Source organism: Juglans regia, chromosome 7 (assembly GCF_001411555.2).
Source record: "Juglans regia cultivar Chandler chromosome 7, Walnut 2.0, whole genome shotgun sequence".
NCBI classification, from domain to species: domain Eukaryota; kingdom Viridiplantae; phylum Streptophyta; class Magnoliopsida; order Fagales; family Juglandaceae; genus Juglans; species Juglans regia.
Window position 1 is genome coordinate 30,428,967 of NC_049907.1, and position 10,739 is coordinate 30,439,705.

General features: G+C 35.4%; 1 non-coding gene across 1 annotated transcript; it reads right to left on the minus strand.

Annotated features, from left to right (window-relative positions):
• Window positions 1-323: 323 nt before the first annotated feature.
• On the minus strand, window positions 324-433 carry LOC118349164. The gene has a single exon (XR_004802154.1). It is a non-coding gene; the product is annotated as a small nucleolar RNA R71 (small nucleolar RNA).
• Between the last annotated feature and the right edge of the window lie 10,306 nt (window positions 434-10,739).

The window sequence follows — 10,739 nt, forward strand, 5'->3', positions numbered from 1 at the left end:
ATGCACAGCCAGACCATCATGCATAATGTTTATAGCCAACACTCGTCAACTTGATTTTAAAATAGAGATGATACAACTACTTCCCACCTTTCCTGGTTTAGAGAATGAAAATCCTTATTTGCACATTAGTGAGTTTGAGGAAGTAGTTGCAACTTTCCATAGTCATAATGCTACATATGATGTTGTGAGACTTAAGTTCTTTCCTTTCTCTTTGAAGGATAGAGCAAAGAGCTGGTTGTGTTCACTAAGAACACGATCCATAAGATCATGGAATGAGATTACACATATCTTCTTTAACAAATACTTTCCCCAACATAAGACCAATACTTTGAAGAGACAGATCTCCACCTTTGCACTAAAGGATAGTGAGACTTTGTATCAGGCTTGGGAGATGTTTAAGGAGTTGTTGAGTATATGTCCTCACCATGGGTATGGGTATGGGTATGGGTATGGGTATGAGAACTAGCACTAAGTTAGCTTTTTCTACGAGAGACTTACACCTAGAGACCGCTAATTCATAGAGATGATGTGTAATGGTGAATTTTTGCAGAAAAATCCAGATGAGACTATAGAATATCTCAATGAGCTCATTGAAAAAGCTTACATTTGAACCGGACCTAGTGCTACTGAGAGTACAAATAGGTCACGACCTCTGGAAATTCAAATTGTGATGAAATTTACCATTTTAAGGAAGATGATAACCTAAAAGCTAAGTTGGAGAGGCTTACTAGGGAGTTAGAGGTGTTAAAGACTAAGGATTTAAAGCCAACACACACGGCTACTTGTGTAGAGTTCTTTGGATCGTGTTTTGTGTGTGGTGGGGTAGATCACCTAGTTCAAGAGTGCCGAACATTTGCTAAAATGAGGGAAATGTATGAGGAACAATGTAATACCTTAGGTATGCATAAGAAGCCTTTTGCACCTTTCTCCGATACCTATAATTCGGGGTGGCGTAATTACCCAAATTTTAGATGGAAATCTAAAAACCAGCAGCTTGCACAACCACCTAGAGCTTACCCTACATCGTATCATGCATCTTCCTCTTCTAGGAACTCCATAGAAGATACTTTACATGATTTTATTGAGGCACAAGGTAAAACTAATTAAAAGTTTGAATATTTGATTACGCAGGTTGTTGAAAAAAATAAGGAAATAAATCGCCATATCTCCAAGTTGATGAGTTCATTGAGTGTGAATGAGGGTTGCAAGTTCCCTTCTCAATCTCAATCCACAGCCCAAAGTCAACATATGGCTCAAAGAAATTTGAAGGAGGTCAATGCCATTGTGACATGAAGTGGTAAGTCCTTACGTATCCCAACAATGGATAAATTAGAGGATGTTGAAAAGGATCAAAGCAATAGTGGTGCTGAGCTGCCCAAGGAAGCCGATGTAATAAATAGCCCAATTAGGGTACCATTTCCTCAAATTTTAAAATCTGGTATGCAAACTTTGGATTCTAGCAATGAAGTTTTGGAGAACCTTCCTCTTTTGCATGTTATTAAACAAGTTCCTACTTATATAAAAGTTCTCAGAAATTTGTGTACAATTAAGACAAAACACCATGTTAAGAAGACAACATTCCTGACAGAGCAAGTTTGTACTCTAATTGAGCAGTGAATTCCTCCTGAGTATAATGATCCTGATTGTCCAACCATTGCATGTAGTATTGAGAATCATGAGTTTGGAAAAGCGTTACTAGATTTAGGAGCTAGTGTAAATTTAATGCCTTATTCCATTTATTTGTAGCTTGATTTGAGTGAAATTAAGCCTACTTCTGTTGTGCTTCAATTGGCTGACCGTTCAGTTAAAGAACCGAGAAGGATAGTTAAGGATGTTTTGATCCAAATTGACAAGTTTGACTACTCTATTGATTTTTTAATTTTGGATTCTCAATCGGTTGTTGAGTCTAACTCTAAGATTCCTCTCATATTAGGTAGACTTTTCATTGCTATAGCTAATGCACTTATAAACTGCAAGAATGGACTGATGAAACTATCTTTTGGAAACATGACCATGGAGGTCAACATATTCCACATCAGTAGGTAGCCCAGGGAGGATGATGAGTGCCAACAAACATACATGATTGACGTGCTTATAAACAAGGGAGTTCACACAACTCATGATTCTGATCCCTTTGAATATTTCCTTTTTAATTCTAAGTTTGATACTATTTGTGATTCATCTGATGTTGTTGATATTTGTACTATTTTTGATGAAAATCAAGATTATGGAACACATGCTTGGCAACTGAAATTTAAGGAGTTGCCTAAGACAAGTGAAAAACAAGTTCCTTCAAGCGTGGAGAGCCCCAAATTGGAATTGAAACTGCTGCCCTCAGGTTTAAAGCATGCATTTCTCGGCCTAGGTGACACTTCTCTTGTTAGTATTTATTTGAAATTGAATGCAGGTAAACTTAAGAAATTTTAGTTGATCGAGTTAGTGGAATTGAGAAATGATACTTATGAGAACTCTAAAATCTATAAGGCTAAAATGAAAGCGTTTCATAATAAAAATATTATTAGGAAGACGTTTAAACCTAATAACTGAGTATACTTATATGATTTTAGACTTCACAAGCACCCAGGAAAACTTCGGTCTAGGTGGATCGGCCCCTTTGTAGTGAAGCATATTTTTGAAAACAGGGCGGTGGAAATAAAGGACCCTAGGGATGGACATGTCTTTAAAGTAAATGGTCAACACTTAAAAATACTTATTGATAGACAAGTTCCTGAAGTGGAAGATATTCCACTTGCAGATCCAGTCTGTCAACCTTAACAACACCATGCTTTTTTATATTATTATTGGTTTTGTTTTGTTTTGTTTTGTTTCAATTCTTTTTCTTTATTTTTGTTTGTTGCTATTTTCTTTGTTTTCTGATATTAGGTTAGTGTCATTTCGCCATTTCAGTTTGCTATATCTTATGCTTATCTGCTTACCCATGTCACATATCAGGTGCATTCTACCCTCTTTAGTTACTTTCGATTCAGTTTTAATTCTTAAACATTGAGAACAATGTTTCGTTTAAGTTGGGGTGGTGCAAATTATGCATTTACAAATGTTTGTTGGAACATTATGGCACGTTTACAAGTATCAATTTTTTTTTTTTTTTTGCCATCACACGTACATCTCTTCACATATGTACTTATTCTCATGCATCACCATCTTAGTGAGTTCAATAAATCCATCTTGATCATTAGGCTGAGGTATTAACAGGATTTCTAATGCACTCATCAAATTTTTGTGGTAAGATGGTAGTTTGACATATGTATCTAGAGGACTATTTTGCTTAAGTCTTTATTTGTGAGTTTTGGAGAGGATTGAGAGCCAACAAATGTTGAAAATTGTGATAAGTGTTCATTGATTTTTTGAATTGGGCATTTCTTTTGAGAATATCATTGTATGGTTTGTGGTATGATGACAAATATATTTTGGATATGATGAAGGTCAATTTATGATTAATGTTTGAGCCTTTCAAGCCAACCATTTGAATCATAATTATAGATCCTTAGTAGCCAACTTTGAGCAAAGAAACACATATAGTCTTTTTTCTTCATATACCTACATTATACATACATCTCCACATTGAAGTATAACCTATACACTGATTTTCCATACCCTTGTTACTTCCAAGTGTGTACTAGATGTGAAATTCTTTTTTTTCCAAGGAATAAAAAAAAAAGAGTGAGAAAAAAAGGAAGAATATGAGTTACAAGGTGTTCAAGTGTGTGAGCTTCAAAGACAAAAAAATCAAGGCTGGGTAGAAATAGCAGAATATCATGGGTGACATATACTTGTTCACCAAATTGTTGAACTGAAAATAAAAAAGTAACAAATGAAAAAGAAAGGCGTTATTCGGTGATTTGAAAGGTTGAAGAGTACATCAAGTGAGAGATTTGGTTTATTGAGATGTTCAATAAGATTCCTTAGGTATGTACTTGAAAGTTTTTAAATCCTTTTCCTTTTCTTGTCATATAGCCTAGCCTAAGCCACATTATAACCTTTTGTTTTGACCGTTCTGATTCCAAGTAAGCATGTGGAAAAAAAGGTTGAATTCCCATTTGTTAGTATTCCTATCATAAGATCAATGCTTACTTGTTACTTGTTCATAATTACCTAAATCTCTATGTGATTGTGTGTACACCACTTCTCAACTCTATAAAGAGAGCCCTTAGATGAAACACTATTATACCCGTGAGTTATAGAGTTGAACCTTTTGCTTGAGACGTTCTTGATATTGCATGTATCAAGGCTTGTGGTAAGATGGTTATGGCTTGGAGAACACGCACACTCTGTGAATTGCTACAAGTGTATTGATGTTGATGAGTTATTGGATTCCTTAGATAGTTTTGATATGTGAATCTGGAAAATGTGAATTGATGGGCAATTTTAGTATTTTCTTTAGTCTCTTTCATCTCTTTTGCATAGAAATTGCTAGGGACTAGCAATAAATAAGTTGGGGGTGTGATGAGTGTATGAAAGTGTACTCTAAATACCCTATTATTGGACTAAAATGTCAAAATGTGAATAAAAATCATAAGAATTAATGTGTATTCTTGAATTGAGTTTCTATTTACTTTGGAATACATCTAAGCAGATTTTTATGTTTAATTTCAAGATTTATAAAAGAGTAAGTCAAAGTCCAGCCAAATTCAAAGGAGGACTTTTAAGTGGGCAAGACATTGAAACAACTTAAGATCTTTCAATGAGTGTAAGACTCTCCAAATAAGGATAATGATGGGGTTTGAGAGTAATTCGGATCAGAGTCCAAAACACGCTAGGAGATAGCCTGGACATACCTTAGTGTTTTGATCATAACTTTCCCCTCACACATCCGATTGATGCAATTGTTTATGTGTTGGAAAGCTATATTAAAGGGCTACAAATTTTTATCGAATAAGGATTTCTAAATTCGAAATATTGAAGTACGTACGTGGTTGCCAAGCTGAGTCCTAAAATTTAGGCAATTTTTTATGCATGAATATGAAAACGTTAGGGTTTCTTTCCTACCCTATATAAACATATCATAACCACGAAATTGAGAGTTTTTGAGAGGAGGAGGCACAAATCTAGAGAAGCAAAAATACCATTTTTATATTTTAGTTCTTCTATGGAGAACTAAATCTTGGGTAAAGCTTAGGGTGAAAATTGATTGGTGAAAATACTTTGACTATATTTCAATTCATAGATTAAGCTTTATTGTTTAAGATTCTAGGATTCAATTCTCTATTTGTTTTGGATATTATACGTTCGAGACAATTATATTAAATCTTGCTATGGTTTGATTTTCTTGAGCTATAGGATTATGATTATATGATTGTGACTTAAACAAAATTTTCATGCCATTGATGTGATCTTTTGCTGTATTATTGTTTGTGAACATAGTGTCATCTCTAGATCTGATATTCATTTTTATATATGAAATTCGTGGTTTGTAAAGGGAGAATAGATTCTTGAATTAAATTTGAGAAAGTAGATGAGTATAATGTCATATCTTCCAATTAGGAATTTGGTGATATAATTCTTAATTGTGTATATCGTTTGGATTGAAAAAGTCAGAGTATTGGATCCGGTTGATGGAAGCCCAAAGCTTTACTTGCCTTCTTATCTGTGCCCTAATCTCATTTTAATTACGTGCTTTAGGTAGAATTTTCAAATTTTTGTCATATTATAATTTTATCTTTTCTTTTAAACTTGCATTTTGTTGTGTTTCTTTCGACTCCCTGTGGATCGACACCCTGAATTATACTATAGCATCGCGTACTAGTTTGGGCGTAATCAGAGATCAACTCTCGTGCATGTAAAGCGTACCATATTGCCAACAATATCCGATCAAGTCCAAGGCAGAAATTCTCACAAGAAATTCCCATCTCAAAATCATCAAGTTGATGACACAAAAATTCACAAAAAATGTCCATCTCAGAACTTTCTAACCAATGGTAGAAATAGCACTAGAATCTTCATCTCCGACCCACGACAATGGCAACACTATGGGCCTCTAATGTGAAACTGAATATATTTCTAATTATTTCCACCATGAGTCTTGTCATGGTTCAATTCGGTCATGTTGATGAGGTCATTCATCCCTGTCATGGCTTGCATCATGGTCTATGAATAAACCTGACTCTGCAATTTCTCTAGAGAAGAAGAAGTTTGAAGTAGAAGGAAAAGAGAAAGAACAGAAAAATGAAGAAGAAGAAGAAACGGGTAGATGGAGAGTGGAGAGTGCAAGAGAAAATGAAGTTGAAGCATGTTTCGAGATTTTTGGTTGTCAATGATTGCTTTGATCTGGATCAAGCTATTTATGTCTAATTGGATTTGTTGTAAGATTATTTTAGTCCGTTTGGATATGTGGCAAGGACATTTTAGCATATATAGGGGCACTTTGTAGGTACACCTTGATTGGATCAATATCTCTAGCATGGGTATTTCAATTCAACATGACATTTGTAGAGAGATACTTTCATCCAAATTGTCGTATGAATACCTACAAAGTTGGGTCTAAATTCATTCATTTATTATAAAATAGACGTGGATCAAATAGAAAAATTGGGAGGCTATGGAGCCCCCTTATCTAAATCAAATAGAAAAATTATCGGAATCAGGTTCTGCCTTTTCACTTTTCCTATGACAAGACCATTAACAAAATTTTGATTTTTTTTTAATAACAAACCATTCATTAATAAGTTTATAACAACCATTACAAACTATTCTAGTTAAGCCAAATGGCTTGAGAAACAAACATTGAATCATTAGCCCACCACATTACAATATTCTCAACATTCCAAATGTAACGGGCAAACCTATGAGTTGCCTCATTTCTAATACAATGCACATGTTGAATTTTACACTCGGCAAATGGTTCTAGCATATGCTTTGTTTTTTTTAGCAAGTTCCCAATAGTTGAAAATGACTTTGTATCTTCTTGGAGCTCTTTAACCATCAACAAACAATCACTTTCCAGAATTAGTTTTGAGAATCCCAAATGAGCACACAACTGTAAGCCACCAAGCATAGCGAGAAACTCAATAGTTTCTGGATCATGCACTTCATTCTCCACTTTGTTAGCAGCCATCACCAGGTCTCCATTCTCATCTTTAAGTACCACACCTACACCAGTCTTATGTATGTCAAAAAATATTGCTCCATCTATGTTCAGTTGGAGGTAGCCAGTTGGAGGTGTTTCCAGTAGCAAACATTCTTGGATTTTGTAGTTGGTAAGGATGTAAGCTCCTTGTGAGTTTTCTATAAAGATAATGCATGGTCAATCACACTGATTGGATCAATAAGAGTTTTTTCAGCTTGCATCTTGTTTCTTCTAAACCAAAAACCCCAAGCTCTTAGGAGAAAGATTGTCAGGTAATTTATATTGCCCTTCTCTAGCACATACAGTACAATAGTTATTAAGTTCATATCCCTCCCAATGTGTTTCATTGTAAATATATATTTGTCACACATCTCTCGAATGTCAGGGCAGAATATTAAAGCATGTTGAGTATTTTCCAAACAAAACTTGCAAAACCAACATTCATTATCAGCCTCCACATTCCTTTTCTTAAGATTAGATTGAGTGGGTAGACCTTCTTTACAAGCTATGCAAATATCTTGATTTTATTAGAAACTTTCATCCTCCATAGGACCTTCCACAGCTGAGATTGGCTCTGAACTCTTGATTTTTCCCCATGGTTGCCTCTAAGTTGTTCTCTAAAAAATCTATAAGCACTTAGAGCACTGAAATTGCCATTCATTTTTTGTGTCCATATCCATTGGTCTTCATTTTGAGTTGGACAAAGAATTATCTTCAATATATTAGCAACTACAATTGGATTGAATAGAACTCTAATTTTGTCAACCTTCCACCACTAAAATTTCTGAAATTGATAAAGAATCAACTGATAAATTTATTTATCTTAATATATTTATGTTCATGAGTTCTACGAATATTAGTGCATGGAATACTCGTGTAAGGGGATTCCCCATCCCAAGAGGGCCTGAGAATGGCAACCAAGGGAATAAGGACCAAAGGCCTAGCCCAGAACAAGTAAAGTCTCCAACTAAACCAATGGGTAGGCTCCTCTGGACACAACCTGCATGAGGGAACGTACTGTAGGGGATGAGACTCGTTGACCTGGAGACCCCTCGAATAATGTCCAGCTCTTGAGTGCAGTGGGTGTAATGTACGGGGACCCTCGATCATCTAACAGGAGGGGCATCAACGGACCAACAAGGACGCTAGCGAAGTGAGGGAAATTAGAAAATCACGCCGCATTAATAGTACTACTACTTGAGCTATACACCACATTAATGATGTTGTCGCAGAACCACGCTGCATTAAAGAATCCTGACAAAAGGAACAGTACGAAGGACACAATCCCTATAGGGGCAGACACAATCTGTCCCTCCAGATTTATGGTATAAATAACAAGTCTCAGGTATGAGAAAACTCTTTCTAGTCCCTAGACTATCATGCTTATTTACAAACTTTCAAGAGCATTTACTAATTTTGGCATCGGAGACTTCCCGCCTCCAAGGTCGCCCCTCCGAGTTGCCTCTTGTCCTATCTTTTGTAGGTCCAAGTTCTGAAAATCTGAGTTGCCGAAACCTAACCCAAAAGCTTGCAAAACATGATGTTAACAACTTGCATAAACGATAAACATATGGGAGATATATTTTGTATTAACGAACAGCTGATAAAGCAAAAACATGATCTTATTTGAAATCAACAACGTTACAAAGAACACAATGTACACGCCCAGGAAAATACTATAGATCATTAAGTGTAGATAACGTCGGCCTTTAGCCTTAATTGTGATTTTTATTATTATCTTAATTTTTATATTATTGTGTATTTTCACCAACATACACCATGTATGTACTGTATTGAATTTCTCATTGAATAAGAGGAAAAACAAAAGATCCCATTCCTACGTACCTACCTACCTACATACGAAATGGTAGATTACCAGCTTCCATTATATATAATTAAAAAGTAAAACCAAATTAACCAAAGTCCTCAGAAATACAAAGGGATATATAGATCAACTCATCCAATTAGCTGATTCGTGCAAATAAGCCAAACCCACTTGATCAGTTGAAAGCATTCAAACTTTTTGACTTCCTGAAGTTCCCAACTAAGACCGTTTTTGTTATCAACCCAATTAAGGCACACAATAAAATAATATCTGTAATGAGATGTTATCGATATGAGTAATGCTATATACGTAGAATGCACAAACGCTGTATAGTCGCTTTGAAAAAAGTGGGATTCACTATTAAAAAATTAATTTCTTTTCATGTGGGTTCTATATTTATTCACTTTTTTAAAAACGATTGCACGACGCTTGCACATTCACGACTGCAAGTATCATTTCTCTATCGATATATAGCATATTTATGTTCAATTAACTTCATTATATGCAATTATTAGCGATTTTCTTTTATATTTTCAGAAATAATTGGTGAAAAAGTTAGCAAACATAATTAATGGGTCCATACCAATATGGTTGAGATAAAGGGAATGGCTAGCTTCTTTGGCTTGGACGCAGTGGTATTAGAGGTTTTGGATCCTATTTTTGAATAGGTTGAAATTTAGAAGTGTAAGGGAAGGGCTACTTCGTGGAAGCGAAATCTCTAGAATTTCATACAAGATAAAAATATTTTGAAATAATAATTTTCTTAGTTAATTATCTTCTTTGACTTACATGGGTCTCCCTTATTCCTTGGTAGCATACTCGGAGTGGATCCGAAGTGTCTGGAGTGCTAGTCGATCGGCAACATCCCAGATCTTACATGGGACTAGGCGTGCATTTTAAAAAAATTGGACACACGACAAGTGAAGTACATATAACGTAGCGAAAATAAGTTAAGGAATTAGTCGAGGACTAATGTTAATTGTACCAGCAAATATTATCCATCAATAGTAATACCCATATGTCATCGCCACTTCTTCCCAAATAATATTGTACACTGTCATTAGTTCATCACTCACGTCAAAACACAACGAATGGTACATAATTCGTCGCTTAACTAAAATATACATTTTAACCAATACAAATATCTACTAATTGGAGATAGACCTCCATATCTACATCTCAGACGGGGTTGGCCGGTCCTTCTTCCTCGGAAAACTCTTTTTAGGCTAAATCAGCATCAACATCTGCGACTCTGGTAAAAGAATTTGCATGTGGGACAACCACAGTGAAACTTCTAAAAAATCCCAGTAGGTTAAAACTCATGACAGTACTATTAATGAGAGACAATGAAAATAAATATGCATGCACTATTTTATGTAAATAAAATGGTGAACACATATATTCATACATGGTGGAGAATTACCCTTTGGGCAGAAACACGTGTTCATAGTTTGTGAGGAATCACCCTTAGAATAAACCTCACGTATATAAGTATGGCGAGAAATCACCATCTGAGCAAATCTTAATATGCATAGTCATTATTAAGATGATGAATCACCCTCTTGTTAGTTCATGTAAAATCCATCACATCTCATCATATAAGTACTAACGGAAAATAGCTCCACCGTTCGACTTGAGGAAACACTCCATCTGGCCAACGTGCAAGTACATTCACCAAATCCAAACTATTTGACTCATGGAATCACTCTACCTGGTCAACACACACAAGGACACCACTTGTGATTAAATGAGGACTCTCTCTACCCGTATTGTTAATTGAGGCCAATACGAAGACATTCTATCCCGAGCATACTAGGAATCACTCTACCT